General features: G+C 42.5%; 1 long non-coding RNA gene across 2 annotated transcripts; it reads left to right on the top strand.

Moving 5' to 3' along the window:
* The first annotated feature begins 849 nt into the window (after positions 1 to 849).
* LOC133485108 (uncharacterized) lies at positions 850 to 16,919 on the top strand. Of its 2 annotated transcripts, none has more exons than XR_009790611.1 (3): positions 850 to 1,045; positions 15,463 to 15,536; positions 15,956 to 16,919. It is a non-coding gene; the product is annotated as an uncharacterized LOC133485108 (long non-coding RNA). The 2 variants fall into 2 exon arrangements; XR_009790610.1 differs by having other exon boundaries at positions 850 to 1,107.
* Positions 16,920 to 25,614: the final 8,695 nt, after the last annotated feature.

Genomic DNA, 25,614 nt, shown 5'->3' with positions numbered 1-25,614 from the left:
GTACTGGCGTTGAACTCTTTTTCACCTTTTCAGTTGTCTGGATTTTTTTATGGGCGTGGCTAAAAGCAAGCCCATGAACTTGAGCTTTCTGGCATGAGTCAGCCATCCACTACTACAGTAAATAAGTACCAACCAGCATCATTATGTGAAATTTGGTGTAATTGCCAGTTCCTTAGTAATGATAACTTGGCCCATTTCTACCACAACAACACGCACTTATTCATCAAGCGACGCCTGCAACCCAAAAAAATGCATCTTCCCTCAAGTGTTATGTTTTGTATTATTTAGGCTGCAGTGTCTCTGTTGTGTGAAGACACATACAGTGGCACACGGTGCGAGCGATGGCGAATTAGATGACCTAACCGCCGGCACGGTCACTCCCTACCGGTGGTTGGGGCGTCCAATTGATGATTGCTCACTCCGTGCATCGATTGTATGTCGCTCCACACAACAGAGACACTTCTGGGAAAGTTAACTGTTTTATTACATTTGTTAGCCCATGAGCTACCGTGAGCCGACCGTGAGTTTGACACGTGGTTTAAATTATGAAACTTACACAATTATGTGAGGTATAGAAGTGATGTGCTCAGTTTATAGTTTTTGTTTTTTTCCCTCCAGGCTGTCAGAGGAAGAATATGGTGCTGATTTTGCTGTTATTGATGTTCATTAATTGTTATTCCTCGTAATTTTGTCCTGTTTTGCTGGAGATCTGTATAAATAAAGTTTCTTCATCTGAATTTTGCATCTTCATTCCAAACACGAAATTAGGTTGTTACTTTTAAAAGTCCTTATTGTTTTTCACATTGGAGAGTAAAATGTACTGAAACGATCTGTGTTGTTCTGTTAGGTGATACAGTAGGATTTCCAACGCATCTTGGGCAGGTGAATGCAGCACTGACCCGAGTGACTGGAGCAGAATCACGCTGGCTGGCGCTCTTTTTGGTGGTCATTTTTGATTAAATGCCAACGTCTCGGCGACGTATTGACAATGAGGAAACACTCTCCCTACAACATCAGGGCGACGTACGTTTGGTGACTGTCATAGGTTTGTGAAAAAATATGAAATTGAGATTTCCGCCCGCTACCAGCGACACGCGTTTGTATACTGTGAGTACTGTTAGTACTTTATATGTATATGTTACGGCCACATTTAACCTAAAGTAACGATTATGGTAGTGACGCTATGTTGAAAGCACTTTGATTTTCTGACAAACAAACAGCATGAAGCTGAACCAAGAACACTTTTCCTCTCAGTTGGAGAACTGTTATGTATGTAACTGCTATCTGCTGAACCAAACACGGGATATTCAGGGAAGGCAGAATACATACAAATACGAGAAAAAACAAAAACTGCTAACCTTACTGTCAGAAATAAGTGGGAACAACACAAAAGTAATATGTCACGTTTTCGGCATGAAGAGGGTGTGTGCTTGAGCAAAGCAAATCTGAATAGAGATCCGAATTACAGGCTGAAATTCTTTCGGGATTCCCAACGGGTCACCGGTGGCGAATTTCACTATTAATTAGAGGATTGGGCACGAGTGGGAGTGTAAAAAATCGGGAGCAGAAGGGGTGACTTTCAAGATATTAATAAAAATGGAGCAGGATGGACTTGGATTCTGTAAGATTTTGTCTTGGGATTGGGAGGAAATGGGATCAATCTTTGTGTGAGCTGGAATCAAAATCCACTCCCGCGTCAACCTCTAATGTGAATACTTGCATGTGCCCAGCTGCAGCTCATTCACAATGGTGCAGCTCGGGCTCTGACCAGAACAAAGAGATCAGAACACAAAACTCCAGTTCTTAAGTCTCAACACTGGCTCCCATGCAGTCAGCTATATAAATTACTTCAAAGTTCTGCTACTGGTCTATAAACCACTAAATGGTTGAGGACTTGAATACATGAAGGAAATGCTAATGGATTATAGACTCAGTAAGGCTCTGAAATTTCCGAATTTAGGTCAGCTAGGGGAGCACAGAGTCCAAAGCAAACATGGTGAAGCAGCATTTAGCTATTATGCTGCACACGAATGGAATAGGTTGCCAACAAAAGTGAAATCAATGTTTTAAGTCCAGGTTAAAACCTATTCTTTTTCCGCATGCATATGATTGAGCATTTTAGAGCATTTCCATTTTTTTTCTTGCACTGTATGTTTTAGTAATTTTAGTCAGCTGTCTTATTTTTGTGTACATTGTTTTTAAATTTCTTTCTGCTCTTTGTTTTTAAATGCTTTTAATCATGTAAAATCCTTGCCTTGCCTTAACATTTATATTTACATTTAACATTTAGATTCAACATTTAGGTACTGATGTTGGTGTAACATTTAATATTTGGATTAAGCTATTTAATATACCTCTAAGTTGACAAATATTGTTGCAGTTCTACAAAAAAAGTGACTCAAAAATTGACACCGGACACATTGTTCTAAGCAAAATGTGACAAAATAGTGCTGTTATTTTCAGCTCGAGTCGCTTTACAAACGCACCTCATACGAAACAGCAGGTGTACATCTGAAACGCTGCACAATCGCACACAGCGTTTCATGAAAGATTCAAAAACTTTCATTAAAAGCAATCAGCAGCTGAAAAAAGAGTTTCTGTCATTCTGCAAGAGTAAGGCTGCAAATGAGTAGGACACAGGCAGTCTAAGTCACGAGGTGCTGAGGCTCTGGACTTCACATAACTGTTAGCAATGATATCGCCACCGCCAGAATGGTGCTAAAGTTGGATTGCACACAAAAGGAGCCTTTTAATTGATCAGTGGTCTGTTTTTTAAAAAAATATTCTGCTCTTGCTCTTTTTGGTATTTTGAGAAAGTGTGCTGTGAGCCAGCACTTTTCATGGACAGACACCGCTGTCATACTCAATTAAGTCCACCTGAATAACCAGTTGTGTATTGACTGTATTCATATAATTTATCAATATGTATTTACTAGGGCTCTGACTCGCGTTCTAAATCCCGATTCGTTATTCGCGTAGACGTCTTCCGAATCAGAATCGAATCGTTACTCTATGTACTATTCTGAAATAAAGACATGTCAATAAATGAAAAATCCAACTGGATTATTTGAAAACTATCTATTGAATGGGAAAGAGAGTACCCTGATGCGTTTTTGCCGGTGCTTCTCCCTGCAGAAAAGTTTTTCTTTTTGGGTTTAAAATGGCTTACTTTAACCAAGATTCAGTGTTGTACCGTGGCCAAATGTAGAACTGCGTTGGTTTTGTACTTTGCGCCATAAATCCCGCTGACTGGGTCCAACTGGCTCTTTTTTAGCTAGCTAGCTGGATGGCTAGCCGGCTAGTCCTCGGCATCTCCCACACTGTGTTGGATTCTGGTCAACTTTCTCCCATTCATTCTGCTGTGATTGCCGTCCACCTCCAGCGATGGCTCTTTTCCAGCTGCAGTTGTGGCGCTGCCATGAATATTCGTGCAGCTCCTTGTGCTTGGCTATCGCACGATTGCTATTTGCATTTGTGATCCATGATCAACTGGAAGAACGAACTACAACTGTGTACATGCACAAAAACTATGCGCAGTCAGTCAAAATGACATTGGACAAAAACACAGGCTAAAAATTGCAGTATATTTTAAACAAATTTTTTAATGTAAATGTGGCATGGCAGCAGTTGCAGCTCAGAGTAAAGTAAGCTGTATGATATTCTAGGATTGGTTCTGGTTCGAGTCCAAAAATGTTTATTCAATGATTGCTTTTCTGACCACTTGAATCCCAGTTCGAGTCACTATCGATTCATGCACATAAGTGTGTAAATAGAAATTTTCTCTTGCTATTTTGTGGACTAGAGGCGGGAAAACCAGGCAGTTTTTGTTGTAAAAATTGTGGACTCCTTTTTTTCAACCATTACAGTGGGAATACTGTATATATGTTTTCAAAACTATCCATGCACGTTTGTTTGCCCAGTGTTGGGAAAGTTCATTTTCTATGCAAACTAGTTCAAAGTTCAGTTCACCGTTCCAAAAATGAACTACTTTAGCTCATAGTTAATAATTTAAAATATTGAACTGAGTTCACCAATCCAAAAATGAACTAGTTAATAGTTTTTTGTTTTTTTCTCCATGTTGCTAACGGACTATTCCCCTGAAAATACTGGCATTTCATTTCCCCATTGTTGTCACCCATTCAGTCCACACGAGTAGCCAGCTGCAGCTTTCACCCTACATTCTCAATAGCATGAGGAATAACTTAATTAATTAAAACAAAAACACGCAAGACAGTATGACAGGAACGATGGTGAAAGGACATTGATAACTTTGAATTCCTCACAGCTTCCTCTGGCTGACTATATTGACAAAATATTTTATCTATTCTTATATTACAAAAAAAAAAATTCATATCATGACCATGATATCCTGGTTTAACTAAATCATTCTGATACAAATAATACTTTTCCGAGGTTACCAATTTTACAATTATGTACTGTATTACAAAAGAACCACCAAAGAACACATTCACTCCCATTTATGCAGTGGCCCTGAACGCACCTCGCATTCTCACGCAGCTGCGAGGTGCCTGCCAAGAATGGCGGCCGAAGCCGCACTGAATTGGTTGCCAAATACGCCGTTTATCCACTGACATATGAAGGCTGATTTATAGTGTGTTCAGACGGGTTTTTCCTCGACGTCCCGAACAAAACTTGGCACTCTTCTTCTCTTTCTTGAGATGATGATTAGGAGAATGGTTAATATATTGTGTGTCCAGGAGACCAGATGGAAAGGCAGTAAGGCTAGAAGTTTCGGGGCAGGGTTTAAATTATTTTACCATGGTGTAGATGGGAAACAAAATGGAGTAGGGGTTATTCTAAAGAAAGAGTTGTCAAAGAATGTCTTGGAGGTGAAAAGAGAATCAGATCGAGTGATGAGGCTGAAATTGAAATTGAGGGTGTTATGTATAATGTGATTAGCGGCTATGCCCCACAGGTAGGATGTGACCTAGAAATTCTGGAAGGAGCTAGATGAAGTAGTTCTGAGCATCCCAGACAGAGAAAGAGTCGTGATTGGTGCAGATTGTAATGGACATGTTGGTGAAGGAAACACGGGTGATGAAGAAGTGATGGGTAGGTACGGCATCCAGGAAAGGAACTTGGAGGGACAGATGCTGATAGACTTTGCAAAAAGGATGCAAATGGCTGCAGTGAACACTTTTTTCCAGAAGAGGCAGCAACATAAGGTGACCTACAAGAGCGGAGGTAGAAGCACGCAGGTGGATTACATTTTGTGCAGACGATGTAATCTGAAGGAGGTTACCGACTGTACGGTAGTGGTAGGGGAGAGTGTGGCTAGACAGCATAGGATGGTGGTCTGTAAAATGACTCTGGTGGTGGGAAGGAAGATTAGGAAGACAAAGGCAGAGCAGTGAACCATGTGGTGGAAGCTGAGACAGGAAGTGTTGTGCAGCTTTTCAGGAAGAGGTGAGACACGGTCTTGGTGGACAAGAGGAGCTTCCAGAAGACTGGACCTCTACAGCCAAGGTGACAGGCAGGAGAGTACTTGATGTATCTTCTGGCAGGAAAGGGGAGAAGGAGACTTGGTGGCGGAACCTCAAAGTATAGGAACTCATACAAGGAAAGAGGCTAGCTAAGAAGAAGTGGGACACTGAGAGGACTGGGGAGAGGAGGAAGGAATACATTGAGATGCGACGTAGGGCAAAGGGAGAGGTGGCAAAGGCCAACCAAGAGGCATATGATGACATGTATGCCAGGTTGGACACTAAAGAAGGAGAAAAGGCTCTCGAAATGTTGGCCAGATAGAGGGATAGAGATGGGAAGGGTGTGCACCAGATTAGGGTGATTAAGGATAGAGATGGAAATGTGTTGACTGGTGTCAGTAGTGTGCTGGACAGATTAGAAAGAATACTTCGAGAAGTTGATGAATGAGGAAAATCAGAATCAGAATCATCTTTATTTGCCAAATATGTCCAAAACACACAAGGAATTTGTCTCCGGTAGTTGGAGCCGCTCTAGTACAACAGACAGTCAATTTACAGAACACTTTGGAGACAGAGACATTGACAAAAAACAATTGTGCAAAAAGATGCAGAGTCCTCTAGCACTTAGAGCAGTTCGAATAACTAATATTGCAATAGACCGGTGCAATGACCATTGTGCAAGGGGCGCTGAGACTTCAAGGAGTATATGCGGTTTAAAGTGACGAGTAGTGCGATAATCTGGGACAATGTTGGTTGTGCAAATGTTACATCCATCCATCCATTTTCTGAGCCGCTTCTCCTCACTAGGGTCGCGGGCGTGCTGGAGCCTATCCCAGCTGTCATCGGGCAGGAGGCGGGGTACACCCTGAACTGGTTGCCAGCCAATCGCAGGGCACATAGAAACTAACAACCATTCGCACTCACAGTCATGCCTACGGGCAATTTAGAGTCTCCAATTAATGCATGTTTTTGGGATGTGGGAGGAAACCGGAGTGCCCGGAGAAAACCCACGCAGGCACGGGGAGAACATGCAAACTCCACACAGGCGGGGACGGGGATTGAACCCCGCACCTCAGAACTGTGAGGCTGACGCTCTAACCAGTCGGCCACCGTGCCGCGCAAATGTTACAGATACTCCTCAATCAGTGTGCAAATGGAGCAGATGCTACTCTGGCATGAGTGGCCAGTATATGCAAATAGTGCAGCATATGAGAGAGAAGGTAGAGTAAAAGAGGCAAGTGCGGTGGACCAGGAAGTGGCAATGATTAGTCAGGGGGAGGTTAGAAAGGCATTAAAGGGGATGAAAAATGGAAAGCAGTTGGTCCTGATGACATTCCTGTGGAGGTATGGAAACATCTAGGAGATGTGGCTGTGGAGTTATTGACCAGCTTGTTCAACAGAATTCTAGTGGGTGAGAACATGCCTGAGGAATGGAGGAAAAGTGTGCTTATGCCCATTTTTTAAGAACAAAGGTGATGTGCAGAGCTGTGGGAACTATAGAGGAATAAAGTTGGTGAGCCACACAATTAAGCTATGGGAAAGAGTAGTGGAGGCTAGACTCAGGACAGAAGTATTTGCGAGCAACAGTATAGTTTCATGCCTAGAAAGAGTACCACAGATACATTATTTGCCTTGAGGATGTTGATGGAAAAGTACAGAAAAGGTCAGAAGGAGCTACATTGTGTCTTTGTGGATCTAGAGTACACCTATGACAGAGTACCCAGAGAGGAACTGTGGTACTGCATGTGGAAGTCTGGAGTGGCAGGAAGCATGTTAGAATAATACAGGACATGTATGAGGGCAGCAGAACAATGGTGTGGTCTGCTGTAGGTGTGACAGACGAATTTAAGGTGGAGGTGGGACTGCATCAGGGATCAGCCCTGAGCCCCTTCCTCTTTGCAGTGGTGATGGATAGGCTGACAGATGAGGTTAGACTGGAATCCCCATGGACCATAATGTTTGCAGATGACATTGTGGTCTGCAGTGAAAGCAGGGAGCAGGTGGAGGAACAGAAAGATGGAGGCGTGCACTGGAAAGGAGAGGAATGAAGATTAGCCAAAGTAAGACAGAATATATGTGCATGAATGAGAGGGATGGAGGGGAAAGAGTGAGGCTACAGGGAGAAGCGATAGCAAGGGTGGAGGACTTTAAATACTTGGGGTCAACAGTCCAGAGCAATGGGGAGTGTGGTCAGGAAGTGAAGAAACGGGTCCAAGCAGGTTGGAACGGGTGGCGGAAGGTGTCAGGTGTGTTATATGACAGAAGAGTCTCTGCTAAGATGAAGGGGAAAGTTTATAAAACAGTGGTGAGGCCAGCCACTATATACGGATTAGTGACAGTGGCACTGAAGAGACAGGAAGCAGAGCTGGAGGTGGCGGAAATTAAGATGTTGACGTTCGTTCTAGGAGTGTACAGGTTGGATAAAATTAGAAATGAGCTCATCAGAGGGACACCCAAGGTTAGATGTTTTGGAGACAACGTTAGAGAGAGCAGACTTCGATGGTTTGTACACATCCAGAGGAGAGAAAATGAGTATATTGGTAGAAGGATGATGAGGATGGAGCTGCCAGAGAGGTAGAGGAAGACCAAAGAGAAGGTTGATGGATGTAGTGAGGGAAGACATGAGGGCAGTTGGTGTTAGAGGAGGATGCAGGGGAAGGTTACATGGAAAAGGCTGTGGCGACCCCTAACGGGACAAGCCGAAAGGAAAAGAAGATCATGTTAAACAACTCCTGAGTTTTTTCTGTCATAGTCCCAACATTCAAAGTCCCCACATTCAGTTGTAGACTCTGCTTTCATATTCACTTTCTGCCTAAGAACCCGCTTTCCACCTCTCCTTCATCTTTGACGCACAGTAGCTGAATTTCCACTGGGGCCCTGCAGGTTAACGGCGTTGGGGGCGGACATTGTTAACCCGTGCCACGACCGATCCGGTAAGGAATTCTTTCGACGAATGCTCGTATTTGTTTGGGAAAGTTTTAAGCCAGATGCCCATCCTGACGCAACCCTCTGCATTTACCCGGGCTTGGGACCGGCCTACAGTTTGCACTGGCTTGTGCCCCCATAGGGATGCATTCCTAACAAAACTTGGCACCCTTGAATGAACTAACAAACTAACAAAACTTGGCACTCTTGAAGGAAAATTAACTTTTGTTCGAAAACCCTTCTTTGATGGCACAATGAGCGCCTTCTCAATTACCTTCATCAGGCAGAAATGAACTAAATTCAGTTCACGTTTACACGAAATATGAACTGGTTCATGAACCTTCGTCCATTGAACTCATCCTGGTACAAGACTGTGTGTGCCTAGTTCATTCGAAATACAGCACATTGTGTTGTACCATCAAACATTTTTGCATTGTGTTAAAATTGGTTTAGAAATAATTTCTTTTTGCTGGTGGAGAATAGTGCCCTTTCAGTGATTGAGGAGGGGAGAAGTGGGCCCAGCAGATGCCACAAATTTACTATCTGCACAAGTCCAGCAATCATTGCTGCCGCTGTAAACAGCATGTTCATCTGTCAACAGTGACTCAGCACTCTTATCCATCTCTGTGAATTTGTGCAACAAAAATGATCCTCTGCACATATGTTTGAGGGTTTCCCACTTAATGCATTCCATAATGAAAGCAGTGCAACAGCGTTACATTGTCAGCACTCTGCTGATCTGCTGGGTGTTGTGGCCCTTCAAACAAAATTTACGTTCGCTATAATCCATCTCAATAAATGATTTTTTTTTTATCTCAAACAGGTCTCTTTGGAAATGGTAACCATTATTTCATTAACACAAGTGATACTGTATTTCAATTATTTACATTCATGAAAGCCAGCGCTTCCTTTTTTATGCTCGACAGTAATAGACATTTGTACGTCTCATTTGTTAAATCTATCCTATTGCATGCATTTAAAGCATCTTCGCAACACTGTGAAGTGGATTTAATGAGGTTGAATTATGTTGTAATGTGCCTATTCTGAGACAAAATCCATTTCCTGAAAAGAAAAAAAAAACAAAACAGGAGTGGACGACACGTCTTTGTATAGCCATGACATATTCGTTCAGCCTTTCGATAACTGTAATAGCAAATCCCTCCCTCTATGTTCACATTGAAGTGCCATCTAGATCACAGAGCCCTTCGAGGAACATTGAGCAATCAAGGCAAAAAAAGACACCCTTGGGACTCAAAGCTCCTTTTTGTGTTGTTCTGCACCCTTATTTCATCAGGCATACAGGCGTGCGTACACACACACACGGTCGGACCGGTTCGGTACTTTTGAACAAGATGATGAATATACAGTAGATCCAAATTAAATATTAAGCGAACTGGTCCTTGCATCCCCACACCTGTCAGGATCGCATGAAAGTTGAGAAGTGTGCTGCAAGGAGGATTTCATGCTGTGCATAGAGAGTTTGATGAAACTCAATCAAACTTTGCTGTCATGCGCTGCCCAAATGAAATGTCGAAAACTCACATTTTCTTTGCAATTTAGTGTTGCCCATCTGTCTAGTATGCTCGGTTCAAATTTTGAAGCAATCGCACAGATTCTCTCCAACACGTTTGTTATAGGCCGATAAATGGCCAAAATGACCCTAAAATGGCTGCTTCAGGAAAAAAATTGCAGACACCCGGTGTCTTTTTAGGCTTCTTTCTAGATGTACTATACTGTCATGGGTTTGTGTTACGGTTGTTGTCTTCCCCCTGTCTTGTACACACCTGCTCCTAAGAGCATCTTCCCCACCTATGCCTCGTTTACCCTAATTACCCCATGCATTTAACCTTGTGTCTCATTCTTTCTGGTTGGCAGTTTGTTGTACCTTGTTGTCACGTTCCAGCATTCCTTGTTTCCACGTCACTGACTCATAGTAAGACTAGACCCTGTTCTGATTATTGACCTTGCCTTTTTGCCTCATGTTTTTTGGATACTGTTGCCTTTTCGGATTGCCTGCCTGTTTACCAACCATCCATCCATCCATCCATTTTCTGAGCCGCTTCTCCTCACTAGGGTCGCGGGCGTGCTGGAGCCTATCCCAGCTGTCATCGGGCAGGAGGCGGGGTACACCCTGAACTGGTTGCCAGCCAATCGCAGGGCACATACAAACAAACAACCATCCGCACTCACATTCACACCTACGGGCAATTTAGAGTCTCCAATTAATGCATGTTTTTGGAATGTGGGAGGAAACCGGAGTGCCCAGAGAAAACCCACGCAGGCACGGGGAGAACATGCAAACTCCACACAGGCGGGGCCGGGGATTGAACCCGGGTCCTCAGAACTGTGAGGCTGACGCTCTAACCAGTCACCCACCGTGCCGCCTGTTTACCAACCACTGCCCGTTTATTAAACCTCTCTTTTTGAAACAGTCAATTTTAATTGAAGTCGTGCATTTTGGGTCCTGTCCTTTGTTCCGCTCATGACATTTTCATGTTTCGAAGTGAAACTTACTTTGGGAGCAGTATTAGAGAATAGAAAATTGGGGGTCCCTAGCAAACATATATTTTACATAATCAAATCTGTCGAATATGATGAGTTTTTGAATATGAGAAAGCCATAAAAAAAAGTTAAGACCACACACAAGGATTTGCGGTTGTATATATTGTACAGGTTTACATTCATTTATGATTATATGCAGTGGTGCTGAGTGACACGACTAACGAGTCTTTCGGCTGATTTTTTTTGCTTTGACTTGCGAGCAAAAATCTACGATAAAAGCTCTGTTATGGTGGCAGCGAACTCCCTTTGCAAGATGCAGCAGTTTGACAGTTTGAAAAAACATCAAACACGCATCTTTTACCCAAAATGCACAAAGTATTGGAACTAGAGTCACTTATAAAAACTATAGTAAGAACTTTGGGGATAATAACTCAAACCAGAAATTTGCTAATGGGTTGACTGTCCTAAATAACAATGAAAAGGACACTTCTTATCACTTTTATAGCGCCGTTCCGTTCAAGTGCTTGTACAGTACGTGCATTTATATGTGTGTGTCCCGCTGCAGCTGTCTGCGTGCAGTCCGAAGTTGTCACTCAATGAGCAGGAAGTGTGAGGCTTCAGTATTATTTCTAATCCCTATGATAATCAGATTTACTGAATATATTTTTCTGTGATTCCGCATGTGCAAATGTGATGTAAATTGATCTATTCACACACACACACGCACAGACACACACACCGCCGCTGGCTTGTTTGTATTGTGATGTACTCCAGTCTTCAAATATGGCTCATACATTTTCTGTTAGGCGGCACGGAGCACGACTGGTAAGCACATCTGCCTCACAGTTCTGGGGACCACGGTTCGCATCCCGGCCTCCCCTGTGTGGAGTTTGCATGTTATCCACGTGCCTGCGTGGGTTTTCTCCAGGCACTCCGGTTTCCTCCCACATCCCAAAAACATGCATAGTAGGTTGTTTGAAGGCTATAAATTGCCCATAGGTGTGAATGTGAGTGCGAATGGTTGTTTTTTTGTATGTGCCCTGCGATTGGCTGGCAACCAGTTCAGGGTGTACCCCGCCTCCTGCCCGATGATAGCTGGGATAGGCTCCAGCTCTCCCGCGACCCTTGTGAGGATAAGCGGCTCAGATAATGGATGGATGGATGAAGATAAGATGTTTTGAGTTCTGAGAATTGTCATGCAACAAATTCAAGCCATATCCCAATGCACCACTGTACAAATGTTGGCGCCGCCCGTTTTCTGAGCAGACTGCCAAGAAAACCTCACTCAGACGTCACCCAGCACCACAGGATAATCATTGAGGATAATCTTTTCGTGAGATCCAATAGTTTTTTGCTGACTTTGATTGGAAAGGAGGGAGGGGTGCTAAATTTCAGCCCATTTATTGATGTGTGCACGCCACTTAAATGAAGACTGTAGGAGATGGCTGATGCCCTGATTCTTGCCTGGGAAGCCATCCCCTATGAAACCATGTGTCATCCATTCAAGATCAGGTGCTGTAGGGGGTGCATATAGGCACAGAGGTCTGTGCCACATTATGAATTTTGTCTGGAGGAAATTTACTGTAGGTGAATGAGTCTGCTCACAATCAAGCATCACAAAGGAGCACCTGGAGACTTCCCACCTCTATCTTCGTTTGAAACATTTGTCATGTACCAAATCAGTCCTGTGAAATTACATTTAGTTCTCTTGTAGATCCAGAAGGAATTCTTGATCTGGAATAAAATGTAATTCTTTAAATTCATTGAATTCTAATTTGCATTATAAAATAGAAAGAAGAAGAAAAGAAACCTAACTGACCTAACTTCACAATAGACAGTTATAACAGAAGTATTTCAACATCATTTTTTTTTTTTTTTTTTTTTTATGAAGGGAGCCTATGCAGCAGCTGATTACAATGGAACGCTGATTTACTCAGAGCATTTCAAGTTCACTTGACTTAAGCAGCTCTTATCTGTGTCCATGCACCGCTTGGTCACTGGAGTCAATGCTGGCCTAGCAAACGTATGTCACAACATACACGACAGAAGCAATTTCAAAAGTGACAGAAGTAAAACCAAAAAAAGAAAAGAAAAGACAGATCTCTGAAATGCATCTACATCAGACTGACATCAGAGGCAGCAAAGATGAGGGCAGTAAGCTGAAATTCAAGTGTGCCCTTTATGAAGCTGAGTCATTTTTAAAATGTCCCCAAATGTTCAACAGACATGACAAAGACACTGTATTCAAGTGACAAACATCTGGCAGAGTCAACCGATTTCAGAAATTTACAGTGGATTTTTATTTTTTTTTAAGGCATGAGTGGTCCCAATAATTAAGTTACATGTTTTTATGAATAGAAATGTCAGGAGAAGTTTGTGTGGTGAATGAATAACTAATAGTTGATTATCATCTCAAAATGTACTAAAACACTACTCAAAATGTCAGTAAGAATTTGCCTGACATTCTAATAAAGGAGGAAAAACAATACAATGTCAAACAATGAATGTCCTTCCTCCTGCCCTTGTCCCTTCTGCAGCTTGGTCAGATGAGTTGTTAACTAGAAGTCATGACAACCTGTGCTAAACTACTTGTGTACTGTGGTTCCTGGTTTACTGTGACAGATGTTTTCATATAGCCTGTCTATGTAATTGCAATATTTGAATTGGATTCCCAGATGTCATGTTATTACCAAATGTTGGGCTCTCTTTCAGCAATCTGAAGAGCATATGGTCTGGAGTGCATGGCACATACCAATGTAGCACACCTCATTTGAAGAACAGCCCGCCCACAAGCACACAGATGAGTGCAAGTGTATTGGCCATTTACAAAGAAACAAGCAATAAACCTTGTGACTGGCCTTGTTCCTCTCTCTGAGCTGAGTACAAGACAAAGCCCTTATCTCTTGCTTGACCCCATTCACACAGTCCACTAGCCATTTTAAAGGAGACTCTGTGTGTGACCCAGCCCTACTAAGATGTACAACAGAAGACTCAAGTTGAGACTCATGAGTTGATAGAAATTTTACGGATGCATTTGACTGTCAGATCTAAAGTGGAATGCACACTTACCTATTTTAAACATCTCAGATTTTTTTAAATGTGGGAGACCCCACTCGTGATGAAGGTGTGCGTGGTCAGGCTAATCATTTAGAGACATCTGTTAATTGGACCTTGCTGTCTTTGATCAGAAGTGTGGCAAATTTGGCCCTATAATAGATATGCGTGTACCTCGCTTAAATCAAGACTAATAGCAATGGCTGAGGCCCTGAGGGTAGGGTAGGGTACTCACACCTACCAAATCATACAGCCACATGAAATTGTATTTTCTTCTCTTAGAAGAAATTAGAGCCAGTTACAAACCTAACATAACCAAATTAGATCATTAACTAAGAGAAACAGCTAAACCTGTTAAATGGGATTTCCCCATGTTAAATTTATGACTGAGATCTGAATTGCATGTAATTTGTTTTGGCAATGCAGCTTTATATATTTCATTCAAACCATATGATTGTGGGATTTTTGGTAAAGAAAACAAGTACTGTGAAAAGTCATAGAATTATTTCAGTGGAGAAGAAACATTTCGTCAAGAGGTTCAGTGTATCATTGTCAAATTACACAGTAGTAAAGGCATTGTCATGAATGTTAAGTCAGATGTTGACCCACAAGGCAAAACTACAGTCAAGATGACTAATACATGACTGGACCGGAACAGGATTCTTTGGGCACTAATTATGTGAGCAGACTAAAAAGCCAAAGGATTGACTCTGTGAAAGAAAATTTAAATTGTAGATATAAATACAATGTACATACACTAATAGCATTGACAATGTGCTAACTCTAGCTTAAACAACTGTGTTAAACATTTGCATTCTGATGCAGATCATTTCAGCTGACCCAGCAAAATCGAACATTGGCAGAGAGAAACAAAGCAAGACAGGCAACACACACAATGAACAATTCCAGCAGTGAGATGAGGAAAAAGGTTTACAGCGGATGAATTTGAGAGTAAAACTGAGGTGGGATAAGTCAGTGAATTATAAATGAACAGTGTTCTTTGCAACGGGAGGTGTTCCATCTCTGATGACCCCCCCAAAAAAATAACATGAATGGAAACAAATCAATGAAAAAAATATTATTTTCCCTTTTAGTAGGACATTGAATTGGTCATTCAATATCACAATGGAAACAATTTAGGCGATATAGAAAATCTTGTTTGATGATGTCTTGATTTGCTACCAAACATAAATATGCATGTGTCACTTTTAAATATTACATGCTGTGCATCACATCCTGAATGATCAGATGTACAGTATGTATACAATTTTGTACTGGCTCATAATTTATGACAGGAGACAAGTGAAATTGGATTTCTCAAAGGATTTGAGAATTGGATTTCTCATTAACATCTCAGATTTGAGTCACCAAGCCACAGTGGGGAGTTTCTGTTGCTTAGTTCACAACTAAGAACAAGCATTGTATTTTGAGTCTGAGAGACTCAGGTAGATGACGGTTTATTTTGTTTATCAGCAACTGCAATGAACTACTTGAATATATCCATGCATCCATTTTCTATACCATTTGTTGGTTTAAGGGTCACGAGAGAGCTGGAGTTTGTCCCAGCTGACTTTGGGCGAGAGGCGCTATACACCCTGGACTTGTTGCCAGGTAACTGCAGGGTGCTTATAGAAAAGCATTTACATTCGCATTCATACTTATGGACAATTTAGAGCAGGGGTGTGAAAAGTACGGCCTGTGGGCCAGAACTGGTCGGTCGGGGAGGGGGTCCAATCCGGCCCGTCGGGATACAACATGTTAACTGCATTTTTTTCAAGATAATTAACTGTTGTTGCTAATTATGTCCACTGGAAGGCACACTGATAACCACTTGAATGACCACTTAAATGACAAACTGAAATGTGCTGTTACTCAGGATTTGACACCTGATTATTCATGCATTTGTGAAGGCTAAAAGATGCCAAGTTTCAGGAACAAAGTAAACCTACTTCATATAAAATGTTGTGTCACATTTGTACTATGACGAATACATTCATTCATTCATTTTTGGTACCGCTTATCCTCAATAGGGTTGCGGGTGTGCTGGAGCCTATCCTGGTGTAGCGGACATGCCACGCAAAAGATGCCACCCGGCACCCCAGCCTCGTAATACCGCCGCTCCCCGCCGAGGTAGACGTTAACTCCAGAGTCACACGCCGACTCTAAACGGATAATAATAAACAACAAACAATAAACTATCTTCAACGAGACACATACATTTGCTTTGCCATGCCGACGCTAAGTGAATCACGTCTGCCTGGGACTTTCAAAGCAGAGACCCAAGGATGCTGGGTTCAACAGTGAGACCCATGGGCGACGGAATGACATTACAGACATGGGTTCATAAGACAGTCTGTGACTCGACTGGGAGTCAATATTTTAAGAACTTTACATGAACGCCAAAAGGCAGTTCAGCCCCTCGGTGTTCGCAAAGGTGGAAGAAAAGGAGGGGAGGGGGTAACCCCCCCATTTTGACCCGCTCCGGCCATTTTTATGGCCGGAGCTGGGAGAAGTAGAGAAGTTTTTGGAGTCTTGGTGGAGTCTTTTTTTTGGTCACCCCGACCAACTCGCCGACAACCGCGCCAGGCAGGACGTCCAGCTCTCCCGAGGTGGCAAGGACACATCGGAGAATCCCCGGCTGCAGCTTCCTGCAAGCGCTCCGAGCCACCCTGCTTGGGGGCCCGAACTCAGTCTGAGGGAACGTAGGCAGACGCAACGCGCGCGCTCCGAACGTCACCCGAGAGACGCCCTGTTTTTCCTCCATCCCTTCCGTCAAATCCACCTGCTCACGGTGCGGACCGAAACGTGTTCCAGACACATAAGTCCAACATGGCTAATCCGTACATATTTGGGTTTATATTAACGAGACCAGGAGTCCTCAGCTATATGCATTCACTACACGTCCATACTGGTCATCTCACGTCACAAATCCCTTCCTTTGCCAATGTTCGTAGATACCTTGTTTGTTTTGTGTTTGTCTGTATTTTAACCTGTAGAAACCCCTTTTCATTATTAAATTTTCTATAAAATTCACCCCTTGCATTGATTATGTGTGTGTTTGGGCTCGGAACGAAACCTCTAGAAAGTCTAGAACTCAAAGTATCTAAAAAGGACCCACCTTCCGATAAGAGACTGATTACAAAGGTTTGTCGTCATTTCGCCTCAAGTTAAACCTCCTATATATCAAATATCTTGATTTATAACGCTGTAATTCAAAATTACGATAACCCGGAAATGACGCAGGCGCCGCCTCCAACTCATCGTTTTCTTCTAAATTACGCACAATTTAATGTCCCCCAATAAACGCTACACATTTTCGGGCGAGAGGCGGAGTACACCCTGAATTGGTCGCCAGCCAATCGCAGGGCACATAGAAACAAACAAGCATTCGCACTCACATTTACACCTATGGGCAATTTAGAGTCTTCAATCAACGTACCATGCATGGATTTGTGATATGGGAGGAAAGCTGAGTACCCGGAGAAAACCCATGTAGGCATGGGGAGAACATGCAAACTCCACACAGGTGAGGACGGGATTTGAACCCAGGTCTTCCAAACTGTGAGGCACATGTGGTGACGAGTTGTCCACCGTGCTGCCCGTGAAGCATACTGACGTGAAAACCCTCCTGTAAAAAATATTTTAAGAAACTGAATATTACAAAATTTCAGTCAACAGCTTCAGTTCAAAAGAGGTTGGTTTGGTGGAATTCTTCGGGGTTTTTTTTATACATTGCCATAACTTCTATGTATTTTTAGGTATACATTTACAAGGCAGGGGACAACGACACTCATTCTCAAAAGTTCCCACTAGTTTGTATGGTGTGAGGAGTGAGTTGAGGTTGTCAAGATTTCCAGATGGTTGTGGAATGTATGTAAATTTAAAATTATTTCTAGATCTTAACTTGTTTTTTTTAAAGGTACATGCAGTATATAGATCCACTGTGATATGTAAGTTCCAAAAATTTAAAAGAAAATACTGATTCATAATTAGGGTTGGGCATCGAGAATCGAGAGCCGATTGGAACCGGGACTAACGTTCCAGTTCTCCTGGAACCGTTTAAATTTAAAAAATTCAGTTCCCAGTTTTGATGCCTACAGTCCTCCCACCACGAAGAAGGAGTGGCGAAAACCAATGAAGAAGAACGCGCACGAAGACGTGCTTGTGCCCAACGGCGGCGGCGTACAAAAGTGTGTCTTAACTTTGTTAAAATTAATGACCAGTCGCCTCAGTGCAACACTTGGAATAAGATTATATTGTGGAAAGGAGCCCTTCACGATGTGTAGCATCTGACGCTCTTTGGGCCTCAGCCTACACTGCGCGGAGCTTCAGTGAAGTAAACTCTCAGTCAATTGGGTGAGTGAAACAATAAAATGAGTCTATCCCAACATTGAGACAGCTAACAACGTAAACGGTTCCTTGCACTTTTGCACTGATGGTTTTTAGCGTTTAGTCTTCAAACCAACGTAAGCGCCGATGACAAAACAAAAAAAACAGCTTAACATTGGGCTAAAACTTCACCATAGCAACTTTAGATCACAATGAATTGGGGCAAAATTAACATAAACGTTGTCTCACAGTATCACAAACACTAACCTGGTGCCTCATCGGTGGGTAGGGAAAGGAATCAGCGTTTTACAGCATTTGGTTCCATCCATCCATCCATTTTCTGAACCGCTTCTCCTCACTAGGGTCGCGGGCGTGCTGGAGCCTATCCCAGCTATCATCGGGCAGGAGGCGGGGTACACCCTGAACTGGTTCCCAGCCAATCGCAGGGCACACATAAACAAACAACCATTTACACACACATTCACACCTACGGGCAATTTAGAGTTTTCAATTAACCTACCTTGCATGTTTTTGGGATGTGGGAGGAAACCGGAGTGCCCGGAGAAAACCCACGCAGGCACGGGGAGAACATGCAAACTCCACACAGGCAGGGCCGGGGATTGAACCCGGGTCCTCAGAACTGTGAGGCTGACGCTCTAACCAGTTGGCCACCGTGCCGCCCATTTGGTTCCAAAAATTTAAAAAAATTAAAAATCACTGGTGCCGTGTGAAGTTACTTTTTGCAACAAAATTCTGAGTTCTGGTACGTACCCTTCGAAATAAAAGGCTACAAGTTTAAAACAGGAAATTAAGTTAAAACTTGCACATATAAACCATTTGAAGTGACTAAACAGTCCCAAATAAGTATTTTAACAGTGCTTTTTTTATTTTTTTTTTACTTTTAGCTGAAACATTAATTAATGAATATTAAGTCAATTGGGTTAGTTCCACACACATTGCCCTTTTAGTTCATAGGTTTGATAGTGATACTGGTTATAAAGAACCTTGAGTCAAATGTTCATTTTAGTTTATGCTGCGGGCTGCAAAGAAATTGGATGTTCATAATTTGGACACCCTTTATTTAAACCATGCAAACTTTTTTGACCCAGCCCTCTAAAAGAACCGGAATCAAAATAAGGAACCGGAATCGCTCAAATTCAAACGATGCCCAACCCTATCATAATGTTGAAATTTTATTCATTTTTGTTAAGAAAGTTTTTTAAATTGACAGTACAAGATTTGCAACAACAACTGTATTAATCAATAATGTGAATATTTCCCAAATGTAATTATTTTCACCAAAAAAAGGGAAAACATTGGTATTGTCGTTATTTATAGCTTATGAGGCCACAAATACACTGGAATGACCCACTGGAGATTAAATTGGTGTGAATGTGGCTCCTAAACTAAAATGTGTTTGTCACTCCTGATTTTGAGTGTTCAATTAACCTAGGGTGCATGTTTTTGGAATGTGGCAGAAAGCCAGAGACTCGAAGAAACCCACTTATGACCCAGGGGAAACTCCATACAGGAGGGCCTGAGCCGAGATTCAAACCTTGATTGTGAGCCAGACATGCTATTTGTGGTGAAATTTCTGATGTGGACAAACGTTTACTTGAGAAAAACATTTGTCCTTCACTGTTTTCATTTCAGGAGCAAAGCAAAAACAAAAATATAACCAGATTCCACACGGTGAGTCCTCACCAGTATGAGGAGGAGTTGTCATTCACAGGTGTTTATACAATTTATACAGTATTACATCTCCTTTGTCTATGTATACTACTATGTCAAGGCTATGTTGAATGTTTCAAAGCTATGTGTATTGTGTACAGTCCTTTCAAACATTTTATATGTGAGTAAAAGCAATTCTTATCTGTGTTGGCAAAACAACCAGACACCTGGGTACAGTATGTGGCCTTGTAGCTGGAACAAAGCACAGGTATGTGTTTATGTAACCTTGTGAAGCTCAAGGATGGAAAAACAGTTATACTGCAACATCGTGAAAGGAAAATACCTGTAAATGCGATAAATAAAATGAATACGGTAATATTGTACATAATACAATTTTCATTACACTAACCACCAGGCCACCATGCTGCCACTTTTACATACTATAAAGAGCAAATTGTTTGCACCAGAAGCAATTATTTTAAATGACCATACACCAATTTTATGTATAACAGAAGGCCATTCAGTGATACAGCAAGGCTGATTAGCCAACAAGTTTCGGGGGTTAAATGCAATTATAAAATGCCATGCTTTCAACACAGGTTTTTAACCCGGGTTAAATACACACCATGTATTATTATTAGAGATGTCACAATATTCACAATATCACGATATTGCTGTATGAAAAGTGCCTCGATACCGTTGTGGTGTTGAATCGGTATAAAATCATGAGCCATTTAGTTTTGGGTTGGCTATAGGTAGGCACCTCGCTTAGCCGGGCTGCTATAGCGCTCTACTTTCTTATTACAGTATATATACACACATTTGAACGGGTAACCCATGTAACCATGTGAGCATGTCACAAGAAATACAGTGATGATTGACTGACTGGGCCAGGTGACTGAAATGAAACAGTCACAGAGTTGTTCTGAAGCCAGTCCGATGTTATTTTAGCTGTGTGCTTAGAGTCATTGTCTTGTTGGAAGGTGAACCTTCGGCCCAGTCTGAGGTCCTGAGCACTCTGGAGAAGATTTTTGTCCAGCATATCCCTGTACTTGGCCGCATTAATCTTTCTTTCGATTGCAACCAGTCGCCCTGTCCCTGCAGGTGAAAAACACCCCCACAGCATGATGCTTCCACCACCATGCTTCACTGTTGGGAGTGCATTGGACAGGTGATGAGCAGTGCCTGGTTTTCTCCACACATACCATTTAGAATTAAGGCCAAAAAGTTCTATCTTGTTCTCATCAGACCAGAGAATCTTATTTCTCACCATCTTGGAGTCCTTCAGTTTTTGTTTTTTTTAGCAAACTCCATGCAGGCTTTCATGTGTCATGCACTGAGGAGAGGCTTCTGTCGGGCCACTCTGCCATAAAGCCCCGACTGGTGGAGAGCTGCAGTGATGGTTGACCTTCTAGAACTTTTTCCCATCTCCCGACTGTATCTCTGGAGCTCAGCCACAGTGATCTTTGGGTTCTTCTTTACCTCTCTCACCAAAGCTCCTCTCCCCCGATTGCTCAGTTTGGCCGGACGGCCAGCCCTAGGAAGGGTTCTGGTCGTCCCAAACGTCTTCCATTTAAGGATTATGGAGGCCGCTGTGCTCTTGGGAACCTTAAGTGCAGCAGAAATGTTTTTGTAACCTTTGAAAGATCTGTGACTTGCCACAATTCTGTCTCTGAGCTCTTCAGGCAGTTCCTTTGACCTCATGATTCTCATTTGCTCTGACATGTACTGTGAGCTGTAACGTCTTATATAGACAGTTGTGTGGCTTTCCTAATCAAGTCAGTATAATCAAACAGCTGAACTCCAATGACGGTGTAGAACCATCTCAAGGATAATCAGAAGAAATGGACAGCACCCGAGTTAAATATGAGTGTCACAGCAAAGGGTCTGAATACTTATGCTGTGTGATATTTCAGTTTTTCTTTTTTAATAAATCTGCAAAAAATTCAACAATTTTGTTATTTTTCCCTGTCAATTTGGGGTGCTGTGTGTACATGAATGAGGAAAACAATGAACTTAAATGATTTTAGCAAATGGCTGCAATATAGCAAAGAGTGAAACATTTAAGGGGGTCTGAATACTTTCCGTACCCACTGTATTTACAGCACTATGTCAAAAGACACACGACAAGGCTAAAAATAAACTAGCTTTTGGATTCAAATATACAGTACACGATGGCGACGCGGAGTAAATGTCTTTTACGGAGCCGATCAATTACGCCATTGATCGGATCGGCGAATTATGACATTAAAGCCGATCAGCCGATCAGCATAAAATGCTAATTATTGGCCAATACCGATCAGATTGGTGTAACGTCTAGTCTTGGACTAATGCATTTAGAAGCCCATATGCAGAGTGGGCTAGTAGAGTACATTCAGTGATTGTAATGGATTTCTATTGGCATTATGCTCCGAAAACCAAACTCAATCTAGGAACATTATTACTGGTCTTATGGTCATTAAAAAGCCACAATCCATGTTTACACACATCGGGAAAATGGATATTTGTGATAGTAGGAGCTTTTTTATGCCTAGTAGTGGCAGTTGCTATCTGTTTTAATGCAACAGTCCCCCGAGGTGAAATATTATTAAACATCCTTCCTATGAAAGGGGTTTTCGCATAATGTATTTGTCGAAAGATGCCAGGACACATTTTCATGATATTTAATGACAAAACACAACACAAAGCAAAATGTCATAGCAAGATAGATATGAGCAGTATTTTATCCGTTGACTATATAGGTCACGTGCACATCATCTACATCCATGTATCAAAATAACCTTCGCTTGGGCTTTTCTGAACATCCTGAAATGCTGTCATAACAGCCTATTACCACTAAGAAAGACGTGTAGGACACATACCCCCAATCTTGCCAATACCAGGCATACGTCAGACTATTTGATTAATGCTGCGACTGGGAGCGAGATCTAATTGTGAAAACAGGATAAACACTTTCCCGAGAAAGGAAACAGTGCAAATCAGAGCGCTCACCAGAGTATTGGTGAAGGAAATTGGTTTAAGGATGAGACACAGACTCATGCGTCATCCCTCTTAAAATCTGCTGCAGCAGGGATTTAGGATTCACATTTTCACTGCATTCCGAAGATGTGACACAGTTATTTTCCTCCCCTCAAGACAGATCACTCGATGTGATTGGAGCTGATGACTTAAAAGATATAAATTACGTATATGGAGGCAATGTGATGTCAACCATTAAAACACAAAGTCATACTAAAAGAAGCAGTTAAAATACATAGGGGGCAATTGAATAACCTCAAGCAGAAAGGTATATCTTGGCCTATTTTAGCTGCTGCCCTTTTGCATGTATGAACGTGAAACTGTCAGAGAAGCTAGGCATCCATCCGTCAATAACAATCAAAATGTATAAAAGGCCATTTTTCACCTGGATTTTACCGGCCATTTCCTCACAGAACAGATGCTCGAAGAAGTCCATCCCCCAACTGGATTTAAGTGTTTTGCAAATAATCCACAGACCTTGACTTTAGACAGGGGATAAAAACCTGATATCCACAAATCACTCAAACCCAAATTCAATTAAAGAGCATGCTTAAAAGCGTTTCCATGTACCGTATTTTCACGACCATAAGCCGCACTTAAAAGTCTTAAATTTTCTCCAAAATGGACGGGGCGCCTTATAATGGGGCATGCCTTTGTGTGCACCGAGTTCCAAAATCTGTAAATGTTGTTGTGTGACTTTAATGAGCGCTCCGCTTGACTGACTGGGAGCATTTCCTGCCGACACGCTGCTTATATAGAGGAAGGCGGACGTGACTGAGGACAGCATGTGGACGTAAAGGAGGAAGGGTGCGCGTGACAGAGGACGCTAAAGACACGCCCCCAGTAGGTATATAGCGCCGGTATGTGCAAAACAACATCGGTTTGGCTAAGGAGCCCCGAAAATGGCACCTACGAAGAGACACGCTTACAAAGCACAGTTTAAACTGCAAGCTGTCAGTTACGCGGAGGAACATGGGAATTGATCAGCCGCGAGAGAATTCAAGGTCAACACATCCATGGTTCGCAAGTAGAGGAAGCAGGAAAACGAGCTTCGCCAAGTCAAGAAGACAAAGCTGAGTTTCCGCAGAAACAAGGCGAGGTGGCGCGAGTTGGAAGACCAACTCTACCAATGGATTAATGAGCAAAGAACAGCTGGGAGAAGCGTCTCTACAGTCACCATTCGACTGAGGGAAATAACGCTTGCAGAAGAAATAAAAATCGAACATTTTCAAGGTCCGTCTTGGTGCTTTCGTTTTATGAAACGGCATCATCTATCCATCCGGGCAAGGACTACCGTGGCGCAGCAATTTCCGACGGATTACAAGGAAAAGCTGACCATCTTCCGCTCCTACTGCAGTAAAAAGATTGCCGACAAACACATCCAGCCCAACCACATCACCAACTTGGGCAAGGTGCCGCTCACTTTCGCTCACTTTCAACATCCCGGTGAACCACACTGTAGAGAAGAAGGGGACCACCACGGCAGCGATACGCACAACGGGGCACGAGAAGTTGGCTTTTACTGTTGTGCTTGGTTGCCATGGTAATGGACAGAAACTGCCACCTATGGTGATTTTTAAGAGGAAGACGCTGCCTATAGAAAAGTTTCCAGGCGAAGTCATCGTTAAGGCCAATCAAAAGGGCTGGATGGATGAGAAGAAAATGAGAGAGTGGCTGAGTTAGATGTACGTAAAGAGACCGGATGTTTTTTTTCATGCGTCACCGTCCCTGTTGATGTGTGACTCCATGCACGCCCATCTCACAGCCGCTGTGAAAAACCAAGTGCAACTAAGACTGGTAGGCAACGCCGGGCGAGTTACGCCACCATAGGTTTCGCGAAAGCCGGCATCATTGCTGAACAGCCTCCCGGCAACGAGACTGACTGACAATGACGAGAGGGAACCCGGCGTGTTTGATGGGGAACTTGCCCAGCTGTTCATTTCGGATACAGAACATGAGGACTTTGATGGATTTGTGGATGAGGATTGATAAAAAAATAACGTGATTACATTGTTAAATACATCAATAAAGTACAACTGAACCCAGTTTTGCTCCCGCTGCCTTTTTAAAAACATTGTTTTAGTGTGGATGCATGCTACCGTATGTTTTAAGTTAGCGTATGTTTTACCATGCCTGCGCCCAATTATACAGTGCACCTTATGTATGTGTTAACTACAGAAAATACGGTAATTACATTACATACTGTGAATCATCATGGACAACACGTGTTTATTTGCAATACAATGCCTGTGCCATCAGTGAAAGGCATCTGTAGCAAGTGTTTTTCTTCAACTCTGTAGTGAGAGAGCATTTTAACAGTATTACCCATGCATACAACGGACCTTTTTGTTCTTTTGTGTGATCCCATGGATGAGGATAGAACTGTAACTCCAGTTATTTTCAGTGCTGGCATCATTTACAGACCGTGCAGTGTCGGTGTCAACACAACAGCAAATAACTAATCACAACAACAAATAACTAAACACAACAACAAATGAAAAAACAAAATGAAATTAAGCTACTGGAAAAGGCAGGTACTGGTGGGGGAGACAAGACTCATTGCTGATTGGACGGTGTGTCTGTGCAGCCCAACCTCTTTTAAATGCGTTGTCCAGCATGCGCATACTTGTTTGTGTCGTGATTAGTTCTGAGCATACTGTATCTATCGGGT

Source organism: Phyllopteryx taeniolatus, chromosome 10, assembly GCF_024500385.1.
Source record: "Phyllopteryx taeniolatus isolate TA_2022b chromosome 10, UOR_Ptae_1.2, whole genome shotgun sequence".
Classification (NCBI taxonomy): Eukaryota; Metazoa; Chordata; class Actinopteri; order Syngnathiformes; family Syngnathidae; genus Phyllopteryx; species Phyllopteryx taeniolatus.
Note: the sequence above shows the minus strand (reverse complement) of the source record. Positions and strands in the feature narration are given on the sequence as shown.